Raw genomic sequence first — 22,781 nt, forward strand, 5'->3', positions numbered from 1 at the left:
ATGAGGAACCTCCACACCCTTGCAAGGAAGAAGCATGTCATAGGCATCGAGGGCGTCAAGTTCAAGAAGGATCACTTATGCGGTGCCTGTGAAGCAGGAAAGATGATGAGGGTCAAGCATCCCTCGAAGACAGTCATGATAACGACTCAACCCTTTGAATTGCTACACATGGATCTTTTCGGTCCCACTCATTACTCAACTCTTACTACTACTGCTTGTCTCTATGGCTTTGTCATTGTTGATGATTATTCAAGATACACTTGGGTGCATATAATCCTTTACAAGACTGAAGTGCAGGATGTCTTCAGACGTTTCGCCAATCGAGCAATGAACAACTATGGCGCCAAGATAAAGCACATCAGAAGTGACAATGGCACTGAATTCAAGAACACTGGCCTAGATACATATCTTGATACTTTGGGCATCACACACGAATTCTCAGCTCCGTACACGCCACAGCAGAATGGCATCGTTGAACGCAAGAATAGAACACTTATTGAGGTGGCTCGGACGATGCTTGATGAATACAAGACTCCAAGAAAATTCTGGCCTCAAGCCATTGACACTGCATGCCATATCATCAACCGTGTTTATCTTCACAAGCTTCTGAACAAGACATCCTATGAGCTCCTTACTGGCAAGAAGCCAAATGTCAGTTACTTCATAGTATTTGGCGCCAAGTGCTGGATCAAGGATCCACATCACACTTCAAAATTTGCACCAAAAGCACATGAGGGTTTTATGCTTGGATATGGAAAGGATTCACACTCCTACAGAGTCTTCAATCTCTTTCATTACAAAGTGGTTGAAATAGTGGATGTGCGGTTCGATGAAACGAACGGCTCACAAAGAGAGCACTGCTTCTGTTCCTGCGCCTGCTGCGGGTCCTCAGTTTGACTATCATATTGAGCATAGGCCTCAGGTACAGAAGCCAATGCCAAGGTTGCCCAGGTTTCCAGGTCCTGCATCAACACCTGGATCCTTCAATGTCAACGGCTTCAAAGCAGACAACACCTTCTTCAATAGCTCCAAGAACCCCTACTTAAGGGAACGAATATCTTCTGATCGGTTCTGGAGCTATCCGCAGCGAAGCTATTACTCCTGCATTCTGTACAATCAAGTTCACATCTTCCCACATATGCGTCTTGACACCGAAGCAATAGCTGGTCTGCCCTATTTGGAAGAAGCTCTGGATTGCTTCAAAGAGGTTGGATTGTTGCCTTTCGTCACCGACCAAGAGCACTGGAACAAAGAGTTGCTGCTCCAATTTTATGCCACACTTCACATACGTGGTTACAACAGAGATCCGAAGACTTGGGTCCTTGAGTGGATGACAGGAAATGTTCATCACGAAGCCAAAGCCTTTGATATCATTGAGAACACTGGTATGCCCACTCCTGGAGATCTCTATGAACCTGGCTGTCAGCTTCACAGTGAAGCTATGGAGAGCATCTTTCAGAAGCCTGAACCGAACATGAGTCAGATGCTCAGTATGATGAAGCCTTTGACACAAGACGCTGCATATCCTAAGGAGTTCTTTGTTGAAGACCTAGAGTATCTGCCAAGGACTATCTATCACATTATAAGGCAAACTCTCTGGCCCATCAAAGGACATTCTCCACATGCAAAGCTGGAAGGTGCAATGAAGACTTTGGTCTTCTATATTCTTCATGGCAAATGCTTCAATGCACAAGACTTCTTCATCCGCCAACTTGCTGCATCAGGATCTGATCTTTTTGGCTTGAAGTTCTACGCTCCATGGATAATGCGGCTGATTAAACTCCACTCAGCTATCTCATATCAGCCATCTGCTCGCAATCATCGGATCTTTCTGCCTGATGTGGATATGTCCGTTGAAGCCATTTATCTAGAGCCTGCCAAGGAACCTCTTAGTCTTCAGAATGTGGAGCATCAAAGTTTCACTCAAAACATTGAAGGAGTTGAAGCAGTCACTCGTGTTTATCCTCTGGCTGGTACTACACGTGCACCTCATCGTGCCCTTACTGAAGCCACTAAAAGCACTATTGCCCAACGACCCAAGAAGCGATCTCGTGTTCTCAATGACCGAGAGCTTCTGGTTGCTCTTCATCAGAAACAGGATAGGCATCATGACTGGCTGAAGCGCCAAATGCAAAGCCTCTTGGTGGATGTCAACCGCATTCGCAATCTTGCCACCAAGAATGCCTTTGTTGCCCATGAAACCTGTCGGCGTACATGGAAAGGGATGATGCTTATGTGTTCTGAGGATGATCTTCAAGAGGATGGCTTCTCTGAACGTTTCAAGTTTGACTCCACACCTCCCCGAAGGGCTGTGCTGCGACGAACTCCATCTCTTGAAGACTCTGAGTTCTCTTCCTCTGCGGCAACTGTGAATGCCAGAGTGATCGAGGACGAAGATGATGCCACTTCACCGCCCCCTACTTCTGCACGCCTCGACACTGCCCCAAGTTCTTCTGCACCGCCGAACACCACCGACGACCCTGCTGCTTCACCTACTCTTCATGGGAACGAGTAGATGCTCTATGTCTTCAAACCTTTTTGGTCCTCACTGACAAAAGGGGGAGAAGCATATGAGTTTGATAGTCTTCAAGCGGGTCCATATGGGCGATTACTTTATGTTTTGCCTAGTGTTTACAACTCTCGTTTTGATACATTTGGTTCTTTCAGTTGTAACACTTAAACTCGATGGTCGTCTGCTACTTATTTTCTATTTTGTGATGCGATGATAAATTCCACATGTGCGACGATAAATTCCGCACTTAGAAGATTTTGCAAACGTTCATTTTCATTATGCATGTCATTATCTTCACATACCTTTCATGCATGATGAATTGTCATCATAAGTTGAAGAGGATCTCCACAAGTACAACCTGCCATGTGCATTTGCATTCCAAAAGCAAATTACTTATATGCACATCTTCAGGGGGAGCCCTTGCAACTTATGAAGACAATTCCTTATCCTTTACAATTTCACATATTATATTCCCCGTTGAAAACTTCAACTAGTTTGTCATCAATCACCAAAAAGGGGGAGATTGTAAGTGCATCTAGTGCCACCCCTAGTTGGTTTTGGAGTATTGACGACAAACCTAGTTGAGGGACTAATGTGTTTGTGAGAATTGCAGGATAACACAGGTAGAAGTCCCTCATTGATTCGGTTTTCCTACCAGAGATGACCCCTAAAAATGTATGAAGACATTGAAGTCAAAGGTGGTAAGTGAAGACATTCACCTTGAAGACTATGACAAGAGAAGACATCGCATGAAGACTATGGAGCGCGAAGACTTAGATCTTTCATAGTTCCTTTTTCTTCTTTGTTGAGTCATAGGAACCACCGTACTGTTAAGTGGGGTCCAAGAAAACCAGTCAGAATGACTGAAGTGATGCTTAATCAAAATCCTATGTCTTCGAGTGAAGACTATGAGAGCGAATCTTGTTCAAAGTTGGATAAGTCAGCTTTGATTGTAGCCCAAGTAAAGTTGCCGTGTGTGTTTGAAATCTGACTGTTGGAACATGTGTCAGTCGGGTTGCCTAGTGGCTATAAATAGCCCACCCCCTACAACCATAAACGGTTGGCTGCTCAGAGTTAAAGTACGGCTTTTGTCGTTTGAGAGCAACCCACCTCGAAGCCTTTAAGAGAGAATTCCTTGAGAGGATAAAGCCCTAACCACCCAGAGCCAAAGAGTGTTAGGCATCACTTACGTCTTCTTGTCTGTGTGATCTGAAGACTTATTACACTTGAGGACTGTGAATCCTCCAGCCGGTTAGGCGTCGCATTCTAAGCATCCAAGAGTCATTGTGGATCACCGGTGAATGAAGTCTGTGAAGGTTTGGAAGTCTAGCTTGAAGACTTACCAGAGTAATTGGGAGGGGACTGGGTGTCCATAGCTCAAGGGGAATAAGGTGAAGACGAGGTCTTCTGAGTTGAATCTCAGCCTCCCTAACTAGATGTACAGTTGTCACAGCAACTGGAACTGGTCCAACAAATCATTGTCTTCAACGAGTCACTGGTTTCATCCTTCCCTTTACTTACTGTTGGTTCTTGTGAAGTCATTGTACGATAGCATCACCATTCGACTTCACTAAGTGATTACGAGTATTGATTGGCTTCTCAACACTTCCTACCTGATCCTTACTGCCTAGCTGCTATTTTTCATTGTGCTTTCACTTCATTGAATACATGACTATGGTTTGCCTAGTGTAGTCTACCTTCCAATGCATGATAATAGGTTTATTTCTATCGTTTGTCTTCGAAACTTACGTGCTTTGAAGACTTTCATAAAAATCGCCTATTCACCCCCCCGCCCTCTAGTCGATCACTAGAACTTTCACCTATCAGTCCTAACCTCGATCTAAGCTTTCATAATCCACTTGCTCGTCAAATGTTTATGCTTCACAATTCTCTTCGTGAAGCCTATCCCCCTGACTGCACTGTAGGGTATGACACCAGCTGCTTCAGAATGGATTATTGATAGTGGGTGTACTAATCACATGACTGGCAAGCGAAGTCTTCTCATGGACTCAACTTTACGTCCATCTGACAAAAGTCACATCACATTTGCTGACACTGGTAAAAGCAAGGTATTGGGTCTAGGTAGAGTTGCAATCTCAAGGGATCAACACATGGATAAAGTGATGCTTGTTGAATCCCTTGGTTTCAACTTAATGTCTATCTCAATGCTTTGCGATTTAAACATGATTGTGATATTTGGAAAATATCGTTGCCTTGTTCTAATGGAATCTGACAAGTCTCTAGTCTTTGAAGGGTATCGGAAAGATGATTTGCACGTGGTAGATTTCTCAGCAGGACCACAACTTGCCGTATGTCTTCTAGCAAAAGCTTCTGAATGCTGACTCTGCTATCGGAGGCTAGGGCATGCTGGCATGAGGAACCTGCACACTCTTGCAAGGAAGAAGCATGTCATAGGCATCGAGGGCGTCAAGTTCAAGTAGGATCACTTATGCGGTGCCTATGAAGCAGGAAAGATGACGAGGGCCAAGCATCCCTTGAAGACAATCATGACAACGACTCAACCCTTCGAACTGTTCCACATGGACCTTTTCGGTCCCACTCATTACTCAACTCTTACTACTACTACTTGTCTCTATGGCTTTGTCATTGTTGATGATTATTCAAGATATACTTGGGTGCATATAATCCTCTACAAGACTAAAGTGCAGGATGTCTTCAGACGCTTCGCCAATCGAGCCATGAACAACTATGGTGTCAAGATCAAGCACATCAGAAGTGACAATGGCACTGAATTCAAGAACACTAGCCTAGACACTTATCTTGATACTTTGGGCATCGCACATGAATTCTCAGCTCCGTACATGCCGCAGTAGAATGGCGTCGTGGAACGCAAGAACAGAACACTTATTGAGATGGCCCGGACGATGCTCGATGATAACAAGACTCCAAGAAAGTTCTGGCCTAAAGCCATTGATACTGCATGTCATATCATCAACCGTGTTTATCTTCACAAGCTTCTGAACAAGACATCCTATGATCTCCTTACTGGCAAGAAGCCAAATGTCAGTTACTTCAGAGTATTTGGTGCCAAGTGCTGGATCAAGGATCCACATCACACTTCAAAATTTGCACGTAAAGCACATGAAGGTTTTATGCTTGGATATGGAAAGGATTCGCACTTCTACAGAGTCTTCAACCTCTTTCACTATAAAGTGGTTGAAACTGTGGATGTGCGGTTCGATGAGACTAACGGCTCGCAAAGAGAGAACCTGCCAAATGTGCTAGATGAAGTTCCATCCAGTGAATCAATCAAACTTATGGGAACTAGAGAAATCATACCTTCTGAAGCTCAACCTGAAGAAGAACTTATCATCACCGCACCTGATCAACCTGAAGACAATGCTCAGCCTGACGACAATCCCTCTAACAATAACAATGATCAGCAAGAGCAAAATCTTTGTCCTGTACATCCTTGTGTTGCAAATGAAGTGTAGATTGAGAGAATAATCGATAGCATCAATGCACCAGGTCCACTCACTCGTTCAAGGGTAACACAGCTAGCAAATTTCTGTGGGCACTTCACATTCGTCTCAATAACAGAACCCAAGAAAGTTGAAGAAGCCTTCATGGAACCTGAATGGATTCAAGCTATGCAAGAAGAGCTTCAACAGTTTGAGCTGAATAATGTATGGGAACTGGTTAAGCGTCCTGATCCTCGGAAGCACAATATAATAGGCACCAAATGGATATATCGCAACAAGCAAGATGAGCATGGTCAAGTTATCAGAAACAAAGCTTGTCTTGTTGCTCAAGGATACAGTCAAGTTGAAGGGATTGACTTCGATGAAACATTTGCTCCTGTGGCTAGACTTGAAGACATACGCATACTGCTGGCCTATGCAAATCATCACAACATACTTCTATATCAAATGGATGTGAAGAGCGCTTTTCTCAATGGCAAGATTGAAGAAGAAGTGTATGTTGCACAACCGCCTGGCTTTGAAGATCCAAAACATCCTGACATGGTGTACAAGCTCAACAAGGCACTGTATGGCCTCAAACAAGCCCCTCGGGCTTGGTATGACACACTCAAAGACTTCCTGAAGAGCAAAGGCTTCAAACCTGGTTCCCTGGATCCTACTCTCTTCACGAAGACATATGATGGTGAACTGTTTGTGTGCCAAATATATGTGGATGACATTATCTTCGGCTGCACTAACCAGAAATACAGTGAAGAGTTTGGATATACGATGCAAGAGCAATATCAGATGCCCATGATGGGTGAGCTGAAGTTCTTCCTTGGTCTTCAAATACGTCAGCAACGCAACAACATCTTTATATCTCAAGAGAAGTATCTCAAAGATTGCCTGAAGAAGTTTGGTATGCAAGACCGCAAAGGCTTCACGACGCCAATGCCAGCCAAACATCATCTGGGTCCCGACGACAATGGTAAAGAGTTCGATCAAAAGGTAGACCGCTCCATGATTGGTTCTTTACTTTATCTATGTGCATCTAGGCCAGATATTATGCTTAGTGTTTGCATGTGTGCTCGATTCCAAGCGGCACCAAAGGAATCGCATCACTTAGCTATGAAGCGAGTTCTTCGATATTTGGCTTACACCCCAACTCTAGGATTATGGTATCCAAAGGGCTCAGAGTTTGATCTGGTTGGATTCTCGGATGCTGATTATGCTGGTGACAAGGTGGATCGCAAGTCTACATCAGGCACATGTCATTTTCTGGGACGGTCACTTGTATGTTGGTCTTCAAAGAAGCAGAACTGTGTATCTCTCTCCACTGCTGAATCTGAATACATTGCTGCTGGATCTTGCTGCGCTCAGCTTCTATGGAGGAAGCAAACACTCAAAGATTATGGCATCCATCTGAAGCAAGTGCCACTCTACTGCGACAATGAGAGCGTCATCAAGATTGCCAACAACCCAGTTCAGCACTCAAAGACAAAGCACATTGAAAATCGTCATCACTTTCTCAGAGATCATGTAATGAAGGAAGATATTGATATCATACATGTCAACACTGAAGAGCAATTGGCAGATATCTTCACCAAGCCCTTGGATGAGAAGAGGTTTTGCAAGTTAGGGTGTGAGCTAAATATCTTGGAATCCTCAAATGTCCTGTGATCAGGCACACATCCTAACACTTAAGCATGTTGATGACTTAGATGTGCAACACACGAAGTAAAGTATATCTTCAATCAATGAAGACTTACATTCTGAGTGTGAATATATTAACATGGAATTTGACTTCGGAGCGCCACGATAATTGTGCGCCGTTTCTGGGTCTAATACTTCCTATACGGTGGGTAACGCCACCACCAAAATTCTTCCCTTTGAAGTGTTTTTCTCATGGCGTTACATTTGCAAAGTCTTCGCATTTTGTTTGTCTTCAATGTTAACATGGCATCATGTTTATCTTCAATTTGGTTTCTGTCCTCTACAACATTCACTTATAGCTATGTCTTCACGTTGAATCTTTTGACCTAAGTGAATGTGATCGGACCCTAACCCCTCTATGCTTCTATCTTAAGTCTATCTATCCAAATCATATGCATTCAATTGACACTGTCAAACTGTCTTCTCTGCGTCCTTGTCAGCAGAAGACACAGAGACAAACATTAATCTGTTTTTCAATGCTAAATCCTTCAAACTGAAACCCGGAGAAGTGGGAATGACCACCCGACAATCCAGGCGTGTGTGGAAACATGGAACAACCTCCGATGTGTTGCATGATAGCCATGTGTCCTTCAGATGTGAATCGTCAGGGGCACCTGTGTAATATCACTGTGCCGTCCCTATCCCTATAAATACATGCCTCACCATAGTCATTATCCTTTCTTCCACTCTCGCACAAACCCTAGCGCCACTGCTAGCCCTCGACGACACCGGCAACGAAGCGCTTAGCTGCCGTGACCTCACCGGCGCCGTCTTCACACTGGCCGCGGACATCGTCTTCTCCGCCGTCGCCGTAGGTGTCCTCCGTCGCCAAGTTAGGGCACGGAAGATCAAACTGCTCGGCCTCCTCTCCCACTCCGTCTAGCAGTTCTTCGTGTGGTAAATAAAACCTCCTTTTTACGGCCCCTTTGATCCTATAGATTCATCATTTTCTACCACAAGCAGTTTCTATTCACACAAGTTGAATCTATTTCATACTGCATCTCATAATATGCTTAGTATGTTCACTTATGCTTCACAAAGTAGTTAGATTCCTCACTTGTACTTATTCATGGATTCGTACAAATCTGGAACCAACTCTCTATCTATGAGTGAATGTCTTCGCACTTTGAGGTCAATGTATTCTAAACTGATTTATCTTCAAAATCTTCTGAGAATGCATATGACCTCTTCTTGAAAGTGCTAGTGATCGACTAGAGGGGGGTGAATAGACGATTTTTATGAAAGTCTTCAAAACATATAAGTTTCGAACACAAACGATAGAAATAAACCTATTACCATGCAGTGGAAGGTAAACTACACTAGGCAAACCATAGTCAAGTATTCAATGAAGTGAAAGCACAATGACTAATAGCAGCTAGGCAGTAAGGATCAGGTAGGAAGATATTGTGAAGCCAATCAGAACAAGTAATCACTCAGTGAAGCCAAATGGTGATTCAATCGTACAATGACTTCACAAGGACCAAGAGTAAGTAAAGGGAAGGGAGGGATGAAACCAGTGACTCGTTGAAGACAATGATTTGTTGGACCAGTTCCAGTTGCTGTGACAACTGTACGTCTGATTAGGGAGGCTGAGATTCAACTCAGAAGACCCCATCTTCACCTTATTCCCCTTGAGCTAAGGACACCCAGTCCTTGCCCAATCACTCTGGTAAGTCTTCAAGGTAGACTTCCAAACCTTCACAGACTTCGTTCACCGGCGATCCACAATGACTCTTGGATGCTTAGAACGTGACGCCTAACCGGCTGGAGGATTCATAGTCCTCAAGTGTAATAAGTCTTCAGATCACACAGACAGGAAGACTTAAGTGATGCCTAACACTCTTTGGCTCTGGGTGTTTAGGGCTTTATCCTCGCAAGGAATTCTCTCTCAAAGGCTTCAAGGTGGGTTGCTCTCAAACGACAAAAGCCGTACTCAAACTCTGAGCAGCCAACCGTTTATGGTTGTAGGGGTGGGCTATTTATAGCCACTAGGCAACCCGACCTGATTTGTCCGAAATGACCCTGGGTCACTAAGGAACTGACACGTGTTCCAACTGTCAGATTTCAAACACACACGGCAACTTTACTTGGGCTACAAGCAAAGCTGACTTATCCACTCTGGATAAGATTTTCTCTCATAGTCTTCACTCGAAGACATAGGATTTTGGTTAAGCATCACTTCAGTCATTCTGACTGGTTCTCTTGGACCCCACTTAACAGTACGGTGGTTCCTATGACTCAACAAAGAAAAACACAGAACAGCGAAACTGCTAAGTCTTCGCGCTCCATAGTCTTCATGTGATGTCTTCTCTTGTCATAGTCTTCAATGTGAATGTCTTCACATACCACCTTTGACTTCAATGTCTTCATACATTTTTAGGGGTCATCTCTGGTAGGAAAACCAAATCAATGAGGAACTTCTACCTGTGTTATCCTGCAATTCTCACAAACACATTAGTCCCTCAAATAGGTTTGTCGTCAATACTCCAAAACCAACTAGGGGTGGCACTAGATGCACTTACAATCTCCCCCTTTTTGGTGATTGATGACAAACTAGTTGAAGTTTTCAACGGGGAATAAAATATGTGAAATTGTAAAGGATAGGTCATTGTATTCATAAGTGGCAAAGGCTCCCCCTGAAGATGTGCATATAAGTAATTTGCTTTTGGTATGCAAATGCACATGGCAGGTTGTACTTGTGGAGATCCTCTTCAACTTATGATGACAATTCATCATGCATGAAAAAGTATGTGAAGATAATGACATGCATAATGAAAAATGGGCATCTGCAAAATGATCTAAGTGCGGAATTTATCGTCGCACATGCGGAATTTATCATCGCATGACAGAATAGAAAATAAGTAGCAGATGACCATCGAGTTTTAAGTGTTACAACTCAAAGAACCAAATGTATCAAAACGAGAGTTGTAAACACTAGGCAAAATATAAAGCAACCGCCCATATGGACCCGCTTGAAGACTATCAAACTCATATGCTTCTCCCCCTTTTGTCAGTAAGGACCAAAAAGGTTTGAAGACATAGAGCGTCTACTCGTTCCCATGAGGAGTAGGTGAAGCAGCAAGGTCGTCAGTGTTGTTAGGCGGTGCAGACGAACTCGGGGCAGTGTCGATGCATGCAGAAGTGGGAGGCGGTGAAGTAGCATCGTCTTCGTCATCGATCACTCTGGCATTCATAGTTTCCGCGGAGGAAGAGAACTCAGAGTCTTCAAGAGACTGAGTTCGTCGCAACACAGTCCTTCTTGGAGGTGTGGAGTCAAACTTGAAGCGTTCAGAGAAGCCATCCTCTTGAAGATCATTCTCAGAGCACATAAGCGTCAGTCCTTTCCATGTACGCCGACAGGTTTCATGGGCAACAAAGGCATTCTTGGTGGCAAGATTGCGAATCCTGTTTACGTCCACCAAGAGGCTTTGCATTTGGCGCTTCAACCAGTCATGATGCCTATCCTGTTTCTGATGAAGGGCAACCAGAAGCTCTCGGTCATTGAGAACACGAGATCGCTTCTTGGGCCGTTGGGCAATGGTGCTTTCAGTGGCTTCAGTGAGGGCACGATGAGGTGCATGTGTAGTACTAGCCAGAGGATAAACACGAGTGACTGCTTCAACTCCTTCAATGTTCTAAGTGAAACTTTAATGCTCCGCATTCTGAATACTAAGAGGTTCCTTGGCAGGCTCTAGATAAATGGCTTCAACGGACATATCCACATCAGGCAGAAAGATCCGATGATTGCGAGCAGATGGCTGATATGAGATAGCTGAGTGGAGTTTAATCAGCCGCATTATCCATGGAGCGTAGAACTTCAAGCCAAAAAGATCAGATCCTGATGCAGCAAGTTGGAGGATGAAGAAGTCTTGTGCATTGAAGCATTTGCCATGAAGAATATAGAAGACCAAAGTCTTCATTGCACCTTCCAGCTTTGCATGTGGAGAATGTCCTTTGATGGGACAGAGAGTTCACCTTTTAATGTCATAGATAGTCCTTGGCAGATACTCCAGGTCTTCAACAAAGAACTCCTTAGGATATGCAGCGTCTTGTGGCAAAGGCTTCATCATACTAAGCATCTGACTCATGTTCGGTTCAGGCTTCTGAAAGATGCTCTCCATAGCTTCACTGTGAAGCTGACAACCAGGTTCATAAAGATCTCCAGGAGTGGGCAGACCAGTGAGCTCAATGATATCAAAGGCTTTGGCTTCGTGATGAACATTTCTGGTCATCCACTCAAGGACCCAAGTCTTCGGATCTCTGTTGTAGCCACGAATGTGAAGAGTGGCATAGAATTGGAGCAGCAATTCTTCGTTCCAGTGCTCTTTGTCGGTGACGAACGGCAACAATCCAGAATCTTTGAAGCAATCCAGAGCTTTTTCCAAGCAAGGCAGACCAGTTATGGCTTCAGTGTCAAGACGCATATGAGGGAAAATACGACCTTGATTGTACAGAATGCATGAGTAATAACTTCATTGCGGATAGCTCCAGAACCGATTAGAAGATATTCTTTCCCTTGAGTAGGGGTTCTTGGCGCTATTGAAGAAGGTGTTGTCTGCTTTGAAGCTGTTGACATTAAAATATCCGGGTGCCGATGCAGGACCTGGAAACCTGGGCAACCTTGGCATTGGCTTCTGTACTGAGGCCTGTGCTCAACGTGATAGTCAAACTGAGGACCAGCAGTAGGCGCAGGAACAGGAGCGGTTGCATCATTGGCTTCATTGACTTCTGGCACATTGGTTGGTGCAGGCTCCACATTTGCTTGAGCCACGACTACGTCATTGGCTTCATTTGTGTTGGTGGTGGCAGCCTCAAGATTCTCAGCCTCCACTTGATGAGCTGGAGGGTCGGGCATAGACATGTTCTCCTCGAGAACAACTTCTTCAGTAATGGGGGGAGTAGGGACACGTTCTTCTTCTTGTGTGTCGTCGGCTGATGCAGCCGGAATGTCTTCAGCAGATTTAGCCTCAGACTCGGAGACATTCACAGTAGGAGTGGCATCTTGAAACACTTGACGTGCAACAGATTGGTGAGGCACTTCTCCTTCTGGAACGATCGAAAGAGAGACTTGAGGCCTTGGTCCTTTGCAAAGCCTGCGTAACGCTGGCGACGCCTTTGAAGATGGAGTTGGCTGGGCCTCAAGGTCATCTTCTTCTTCTTCTTGCTGGGGTGGTGTGACTTGTTGTTGTGGGTGATCATCCCATGATGCATCCTGAGCAATTGGCGTCAAAGGACGACCAATGCTGATGAGTTCGCTGTGCGTAAGCACAGGCGATGATACCAGTTGGTGCTCAATCTGAGGAAGAACTACATCATCTTCAACATTGTCATGGTGACCAATGTCTTCAGCAGCGGTGGGATCAACTGCTGGAATGTCTTCAGCTTCATGAGCCTGTGTGGAAGCAGGCTCATGGACAATCAGTTGGCGCTCTTGATGTTCAGCTGCAGGGCGAACCATTGAGATAGGTTCAACAACTAAGGGCTTTGTGGGAGTAGCCCGATCCTTCTTGGTTTTGCGCTTCTTCTTGGAGGCGGCAGCATCAGAGGCTTCAGGATGTTTCCTCTTTCTGGCTTCAGCCTCAGCAGTCCTCGTCTTCTTCAGTTCTGAAGTGGTTGACCTGACCTTTGGCTTCGAGCCAGTCATGCTGGCTGGGATGACAATGGGATGTGCTTCCTGCCTTGGTGCTTTGGGTTCGGCCACAGCTGGCTTCTTCTTCTTCTTTGCAACCATCCTAGGATCGATGCCAGGACGACCAAGAGCCTTACGCTTCTCAGCCTCATTGTAGGCTTGCACACACTTGTCAGCCAGACTCTTCATGCGTTCACGAGAACCTTGAGCTTCTTCATGCTTCTTGAGAAAGGCTTTTTTGAGCTCGTGCAGCATGATCTTGAAGTTTTTGACCTCTTGCACGCTGAGCTCTGCCATGTGCTTCTTGAACTGAGCTTTCTCATAGTCAATTTTGTGCTTCAGCTCAACTATGCACTGAGCTAGAGCCAGCTCAGAAGCAATGGCACCAGAGAAGGCAACGCTGAGGCCAATTGGAAGTTGCAGATCCTCAAAGCTGAGATTGGGGGTTTCAAACCACTCATCAATGAAGTTGTGGATAATTGCCACATCAAAGAGAGGCAAATCATTGAAGATTTCTGCTTCTTCTTTGCTCTTGATCAGTTGCTCAAGAGCGTCATCTGCAAGATCTTCATCGCTGGACAGATCAATGGCATCATTGCGCAGAATAGCAGCAGCAGTCAGTTCTTGGCTGGTGTGTTGCAAGGGCATCTTTACTCTCGAGGGCTTGGAGATGCGTGACAAATCTTTAGACTGCACACTGTCTTCAGGAGGTGCAGTAGCCAGTGGCTTCACCCGTGAGATTTTTGGTGCCGAGGCAGGCTTTGAAGCTTTAGGCTTCTTCAGTTTCTTTGGCTTCGGCGGTGCAGGCGCTTCATCAGATTCAGCGTCATCCGCAGGCTCATCCACGGCTGTCCCTTGAACCATGATATGAGTGATGAGACCTTCCAGGTTGTAGAAGGGCCCAACAAGATTGGGTTCAGCTTCGCGGGTGCCATCGGCACGGGGAGCAGAAGGACTAGGGTTGAAGTCTAGTCCCAATGACTTCTTGTTTTGCTTAGACAAATTCTTGGCAAACTGGAAGTTGCGTTTGAACAAATTGTTGTCACGACACCATAGCAATGACGATGGGTGTGCATCCGCAGGCTGTGGTCCACGGACCATGCAGGGATAGAAGCCTTGTTCAATGGCTTCATCTCTGGACCTGGGTTGAAGAATTCTGTATAGGATGTCTCCCCATGGTCGCTTGATGGCATTTTTCTCAGCATATTCCTGGGTCACAAACCTGTACTTGAACCATTGTTCTGCCCAATATCTTCGAATCCATTGGATTCGGGTCTTGCGCTGATTGTAATCCTCTTCAGGATCTGTCTTGTAAAGCTCTGAGAGGTCATCAGACAAATCTCTTGACGTTCCCCCACGACGCTGTCTACCACCCTTCCTTACTGATTTCTCTACAGCCATGAACTTCAAACTGAATGGCTTCAACACGTTCAAAGGCTTCAAAGGCTTTCACTTGCTGAACAAACAGGAACTGGCTTCGGGAGAATTTATATGATGCTGTAAGAATTCTGTAAATGAATGCAGACTATGAGAACCAAGGGATTCTCCCACGGACATGTACCTGTGACAGCATTAAGGTGCGAGGGAAGGGGAAGAGGTCATATGCATTCTCAGAAGATTTTGAAGATAAATCAGTTTAGAGGACATTGACCTCATAGTGCGAAGACATTCACTCATAGATAGAGAGTTGGTTCCAGATTTGTACGAATCCACGAATAAGTACAAGTGAGGAATCTAACTACTTTGTGAAGCATAAGTGAACATACTAGGCATATTATGAGATGCAGTATGAAATAGATCCAACTTGTGTGAACAGAAACAGCTTGTGGTAGAAAGTGATGAATCTATAGGATCAAAGGGGCCGTAAAAAGGAAGTTTTATTTACCACACGAAGAACTCCTAGACGGAGAGGGAGATGAGGCCGAGCAGTTCGATCGTCCGTGCCCTAACTTGGCGACGGAGGACACCTATGGCGACGGCGGAGAGGACGATGTCCGCGGCCGGCGTGAAGACGGCGTCGGAGAGGTCGCGGCAGCTAAGCGCTTCGTCGCCGGTGTCGTTGAGGGCTAGCGGTGGCGCTAGGGTTTGTGCGAGAGTGGAAGAAAGGATAATGACTGTGGTGAGGCATGTATTTATAGGGACAGGGACGGCACAGTGTTATTACACAGGTGCCCCTGGCGATTCACATCTGAAGGACACATGGCCATCATGCAACATATCAGAGGTTGTTCCACGTTCCCACGCACGCCTGGATTGTCGGGTGGTCGTTCCCACTTCTCCGGGTTTCAGGTGAAGGAATTAGCATTGAAAGCGGACTTAATGTTTGTCTCTGTATCTTCTGCTGACAAGGACGCAGAGAAGACATTTGACAGTTTCAAGAGAATGCATATGATTTGGAGAGATAGAGTTTGAGATAAAAAGCATAGAGAGGTTAGGGTCCGATCACATTCACTTAGTTCAAAAGATTCAACAAGAAGACATAGCTATAAGTGAATGCTGTAGAGGACAGAACACTAGTATATATATGTGAGAAAGACAATCAAACCAACATAGTGAAGATAATCATGAAGAAAAGTTGAGAATGAAGACAAACAAAATGTGAAGACATAGCAAATGTAACGCATGGGTGAAACACTTCAAACAGAGGAATTTGGTGGTGGCGTTACCCACCGTATAGGAAGTATTAGACCCAGACACGGCGCACAATTATCGTGGCGCTCCGAAGTCAAATTTCACATTAATGTATTCACACTTAGAATGTATGTCTTCATTGATTGAAGATATACTTTACTTCGTGTGTTGCACATCTAAGTCATCAATATGCATAAGTGTTAGGATGTGTGCCTGATCACAGGACATTTGAGGATTCCAAGATATTTAGCTCACACCGTAACTTGCAAAATCTCTTCTCATCCAAGGGCTTGGTGAAGATATCTGCCAATTGCTCTTCAGTGTTGACGTGTATGATATCAATATCTTCCTTCACAACATGATCTCTGAGAAAGTGATGACGAATTTCAATGTGCTCTGTCTTCGAGTGCTGAACTGGGTTGTTGGCAATCTTGATGGCGCTTTCGTTGTCGCAGTAGAGTGGCACTTGCTTCAGATGAATGCCATAGTCTTTGAGTGTTTGCTTCATCCATAGAAGCTGAGCGCGGCAAGATCCAGCAGTAATGTATTCAGATTCAGCAGTGGAGAGAGATACACAGATCTGTTTCTTTGAAGACCAACATACAAGTGATCGTCGTAGAAAATGACATGTGCCTGATGTAGACTTGTGATCCACCTTGTCACCAGCATAATCAGCATCTGAGAATCCAACCAGATCAAACTCTGAGCCCTTTGGATACCATAATCCTAATGTTGGGGTGTGAGCCAAATATCGAAGAATTCGCTTCACAGCTAAGTGATGCGATTCCTTTGGTGCCGCTTGGAATCGAGCACACATGCAAACACTAAGCATAATATCTGGCCTAGATGCACATAGATAAAGTAAAGAACCAATCATGGAGCGGTATACCTTTTGATCAAACTCTTTACCATTGTCGTCGGGACCCAGATGATGTTTAAATCGCAAAGCATTGAAACAGACATTAAATTGAATCCAAGGGATTCAACAAGCATGAGTTTATCCATGTCTTGATCCTTTGAGATTGCAACTCTACCTAGACCCAATACCTTGCTTTTACCAGTGTCAGCAAATGTGATGTGACTTTTGTCAGATGGACGTAGTGTTGAGTCCATAAGAAGGCTTCGCTTGCTAGTCATGTGATTGGTACACCCACTATCAATAATCCATTCTGAAGCAGCTGGTGTTGTACCCTACAGTGCAGTTAGGGGGATAGGCTTCACGAAGAGAATTGTGAAGCAAAAACATTTGACGAACCAGTGGATTATGAAAGCTTAGATTGAGATTTGGACTGATAGGGCGAGTGGCAAGCGATTCAGGAACAAAGTACATAATAAGACCATTTGGGCATTTGATCTTGTGCCCTACAAGATGTTTAAGGTCCCCAGCAATAGCGTCAGACGATTTTGGTTTTCGGCTGGAGACCTTTCCCTGCAAAAGAGAGTTAAGCTTTCTTAGCCACCCACATCTTCAAGGGTGGCTTCGAAGCAATGAGTCTAAGTGCAGAATCTGAGAACTTTGGCTTTGGAGCCCTAGCAAAAAGTCTTGCAGGTGGACAATAGTACTCATAAGAATAAGCAGAATAGTTCTTGGTCTTATGAACATGGCGGTTTGATGAAACGCGCTCATATTCACAGGCCTGAGTATGGTTTCCCTGCAAAACATTTGCGTTAGTGCGACTCAGGTGAGTCCTCTGTCTGTATGAAGTCTTTGGACTGTATGAAGCCTGTGTTCTGGGGTTTGTATTCTTCACCTATGGTGTCATGATGACATTCACAGGAAGATTCTCCAAACACCTTTTCGGCACCCAGATCTTCTTCATAGGCAGTCCATTCCTGCAGTTATTACCAATATACCTGGCAAACACTTCACCATTCTGATTCTTAAACAGTTTATAGTTTGCATCAAAGGATTCATCAATAACAATGTGATTAGCACAAGTGAAGCCAGATAGGGTGGATGGATCCGCTGAAGGTTCCTTTGCAGCAACCCATGTGGTTTTGGGGTACTGCTCAGGTTTCCAGTAAGAGCCATCAGCATTCATTTTCCTTTCTAACCCAACACCCTCTTTCCTAGGGTTTCGGTTCAGGATCTGCCTTTTGAGGACATCACATAGTGTTTGATGCCCTTTGAGACTTTTTTACATCCCTGTTTCAAGCAATGTCTTCAACCTAGCATTCTCATCAGCAATAGCAGTGGTATCCTCAGCAGAGGGGTTAGTTACCACATCAACAGTTGAAGATATTGCAATATTAGCAGCAGTAGAACACTCAGCAATAGAAGTAGCGTTGTCACGCTCAATGCATTTAAGACATGGTGGTTCAAATCCTCCCTGAGCGGAACTGATCTGTTCGGCGTGAAGTGACTCATTTTCCTTTTAAAGATCTTCATGAGCCGCTCTCAATTTCTCAAGATCTTGCTTCCTTTGAAGATAATGATAGGAAAGATTTTCATGAGTTGTTGAGAGCGTTTCATGACGACTTTCAAGTTCCTCATACTTAACGTGAAGATTTTTTATGTCTTCAATTAAGGACTGAGATCGAGTCATTTCAGCGTCTAACAGATCATCGCTTTTGTCTAACAGTTTTTGAATATGTTCCATAGCTTTCTGTTGTTCAGTTGCAATTTTAGCAAGTGTTTTGTAGCTAGGTTTGGAACCACAATCAGAGTCATCTTCACTAGAAGTTTGATAGTGAGGAGTGCGTGTGTTTACCTTGGCACCGCGTGCCATGAAGCAGTAGGTAGGAGCGGAGTAGTCCTTGTCATTTGCATCAGTGTCGGTGATGAAATCATTGTCTTCAGTGTTGAAGATGGACTTGGCAACGTATGCTGTAGCCAGACTCGCAACGCCAGAATCGGACTCCTCCTCAGAAGCGGACTCCTCCTCTGAATCCATTTCCTTGCCAACAAACGCACGTGCCTTGCCAGATGAGCTCTTCTTGTGTGATGAAGACTTTGAGGAAGACTTGGAAGAAGACTTTGAGTATTTCTTCTTCTTCTTATCGTCAGAGTCATATTCCTTGCTCTTCTTGTTCTTGTTGTTCTCATTGTCCCACTGCGGACACTCAGAGATGTAGTGGCCAGGTTTCTTGCACTTGTGGCATGTTCTCTTCTTGTAGTCATGAGCAGAAGCTTCATCATTTCTTGAGCTTGATCGTGAAGACTTTCTGAAGCCTTTCTTCTTGGTGAATTTTTGGAACTTCTTCACAAGCATAGCAAGCTCCTTTCCAATGTCTTCAAGATCATCAGAACTGCTGTCAGATTCTTCTTCAGATGAGGAGACAGCTTTTGCCTTCAAGGCACGAGTTCGCCCATAGTTGGGATCGTAGATGTCTCTTTTCTCAGAAAGCTGAAACTCATGTGTGTTGAGCCTCTCAAGTATGTCAGACGGATCGAGTGTCTTGAAAACAGGACGTTCTTGCATCATCAGGGCTAGGGTGTCAAACGAACTGTCAAGTGATCTCAGGAGTGTCTTGACGACTTCATGCTTGGTGATCTCAGTAGCGCCGAGGGCTTGAAGCTCATTTGTGATGTCAGTGAGTCGATCAAACGTGAGCTGGACATTCTCATTGTTATTTCTCTTGAAGCGGATGAAGAGGTTGCGAAGGACACTGATTCTCTGATCTCTCTGGGTTGAGATGCCTTTGTTGACCTTCGAGAGCCAGTCCCAGACTAGCTTAGATGTTTCCAAAGCACTCACGCGGCCATACTGTCCTTTGGTCAGATGACCACAGATGATATTCTTGGCAGTAGAGTCCAGTTGAACGAACTTCTTGACATCAGCAGCAGTGACCACTTCTCCAGCCTTGGGAACGCCGTTCTTGACGACATACCATAGGTCGACATCAATGGCTTCAAGATGCATGCGCATCTTATTCTTCCAGTAGGGATATTCAGTTCCATCGAAGACGGGGCACGCAGCGGAGACTTTAATTATCCCTGCAGTCGACATAGCTAAAATTCCAGGTGGTTAAACCGAATCACACACAACAAGGGAGTACCTTGCTCTGATACCAATTGATAGTGCTAGTGATCGACTAGAGGGGGGGTGAATAGGCGATTTTTATGAAAGTCTTCAAAACATATAAGTTTCAAAGACAAACGATAGAAATAAACCTATTATCATGCAGCGGATGGTAAACTACACTAGGCAAACCATAGTCAAGTATTCAATGAAGTGAAAGCACAATGACTAATAGCAGCTAGGCAGTAAGGATCAGGTAGGAAGATATTGTGAAGCCAATCAGAACAAGTAATCACTCAGTGAAGCCAAATGGTGATGCAATCGTACAATGACTTCACAAGGACCAACAATAAGTAAAGGGAAGGGAAGGATGAAACCAGTGACTCGTTGAAGACAATGATTTGTTGGACCAGTTCCAGTTGCTGTGACAACTGTGCGTCTGGTTAGGGAGGCTGAGATTCAACTCAGAAGACCCCGTCTTCACCTTATTACCCTTGAGCTAAGGACACCCAGTCCTCGCCCAATCACTCTGGTAAGTCTTCAAGGTAGACTTCCAAACCTTCACAGACTTCATTCACCGGCGATCCACAATGACTCTTGGATGCTCAGAACGCGATGCCTAACCGGCTGGAGGATTCACAGTCCTCAAGTGTAATAAGTCTTCAGATCACACAGACAGGAAGACTTAAGTGATGCCTAACACTCTTTGGCTCTGGGTGTTTAGGGCTTTATCCTCGCAAGGAATTCTCTCTCAAAGGCTTTGAGGTGGGTTGCTCTCAAACGACAAAAGCCGTACTCAAACTCTGAGCAGCGAACCGTTTATGGTTGTAGGGGGTCGGCTATTTATAGCCACTAGGCAACCCGACCTGATTTGTCCGAAATGACCCGGGGTCACTAAGGAACTGACACGTGTTCTAACGGTCAGATTTCAAACACACACGACAACTCTACTTGGGCTACAAGCAAAGCTGACTTATCCACTCTGGACAAGATTTGCTCTCATAGTCTTCACTCGAAGACATAGGATTTTGGTTAAGCATCACTTCAGTCATTCTGACTGGTTCTCTTGGACCCCACATAACAGTACGGTGGTTCCTATGACTCAACAAAGAAAAACAAAGAACAGCGAAACTGCTAAGTCTTCGCGCTCCATAGTCTTCACGCGATGTCTTCTCTTGTCATAGTCTTCAATGTGAATGTCTTCACATACCACCTTTGACTTCAATGTCTTCATACATTTTTAGGGGTCATCTCTGGTAGGAAAACCAAATCAATGAGGGACTTCTACCTGTGTTTTCCTGCAATTCTCACAAACACATTAGTCCCTCAACTAGGTTTGTCGTCAATACTCCAAAACCAACTAGGGGTGGCACTAGATGCACTTACAATCTCCCCCTTTTTGGCTCTGGTGAAGTCATTGTATGATTGCATTATCTTTTGTCTTCACTGAGTGATCGCTTGTTCTGATTGGCTTCACACTATCTTCCTACCTGATCTATACTGCCTAGCTGCTATTAGTCGTTGTGCTTTCACTTCATTGAATACTTGACTATGGCTTGCTTTGTGTAGTCTACCTTCCGCTGCATGGTAATAGGTTTATTTTCATCGTTTGTCTTCGAAACTTCAATGCTTTGAAGACTTTCATAAAAAACTCCTATTCACCCCCCCTCTAGTCGATCACTAGCACTTTCAGTTGTAGTTTTCATAATTAGTCATCATTAAATGAATCTGATTCTGAATCAGCTATTTAACTGAATTTGTAAGTAATGTCTGTAATTTTGAACTGATTTTTTCTATTGTAGGGTGTTGCAAATTCTGGATTAGTGCAGTGGGTAGATGAGCATTGGCCAGAGCATATGCAGAATGCTATTCATAAGCTGTGCTTATGTATGAGGATAGCCAGCATAATAACAAGATGGCATGTCTGGAGCATTCATGCAGTGTACACAATCTCACACGACAGAAAAAAGAGTTGCAGGAGACATATGAGAAGCTTGTTGAATATGTGAACAACCTCTTGGATTATAAGGATAGCCAGCCTGAGGTAAACCAGAAGAATGATGCTAAGAACATTTCAGTGAGTGTGGAAAGCAGCATGACAAAGGATGCCGAGATCAAAAAATTGAAGGCTGTTGTTGACCAGTTAAAGCAAATTCATGTAGCTCAAGCCACTGTCATTAGGAATTTGAAGTTCAACCATCTTAAAGAGAAGGAAAAATTGAGCTCTGATAAGAGGACTTTGGAGATTCGTTATGCTGGCCTGAAGAAATAGAAGGATGACCTGAAGAAAGAGAAGAATCGGGTGGATTGTCGCATTGCTGAGCTGATGAAAGTGAATGAGAAGTTGACCATGGAGAAGAGTACTCTTGCTTCCTGCATTGTTGAGCTCAAGACAGCAGGTGATAGCAACAAGAGGAAGCTTCACCAGATTAAGGCTATTTGTGATGAGGACTAAGTTGTGTTGTTGTCTGACCATGTGTGTCAATGATGTCTTTTGTAGTAGCTATGGAGGAAAGCTTGTAATGTGTTAAGCTTTATTATGGTGAACTCTATTATTTCTGTAGCAATGAACCTTGGATTGTATGTTGTTTGTGATGAATTACCAGTTTCAATTATCAGCTTTAATTAAGTTTAGTTTGTGATGAATTATCAGCTTGGATTAAGTTGAGTTTGTGGTGAATTATTAGTTTCAATTGTTCTTAAATTATTGGCTTGTGATGAATTATCAGTAATGCCCAAATGGATCCATTTAGGGTTTTGTCAACGCCGAGGCACCCTAAATGCCCAAGTGGATCCATTTAGGGTTTTGTCGACGCCGAGGCACCCTAAATTCCCAAGTGGATCCGTTTTGGGGTTTGTCGACGCCGAGGCTCCCTAAATGCCCAAGTGGACCCATTTAGGGTTTTGTCGAT

The 22,781-nt window shown here is 44.4% G+C and overlaps 1 pseudogene; it reads left to right on the forward strand.

Moving 5' to 3' along the window:
* The window catches only part of LOC125506039, a 33,271-nt pseudogene extending 10,947 nt beyond the window's left edge, over nt 1-22,324 (forward strand).
* The last annotated feature ends 457 nt before the right edge of the window (nt 22,325-22,781 follow it).

The sequence above is a fragment of the Triticum urartu genome, chromosome 5 (genome assembly GCF_003073215.2).
Source record: "Triticum urartu cultivar G1812 chromosome 5, Tu2.1, whole genome shotgun sequence".
In the NCBI taxonomy this organism is placed as follows: Eukaryota; Viridiplantae; Streptophyta; class Magnoliopsida; order Poales; family Poaceae; genus Triticum; species Triticum urartu.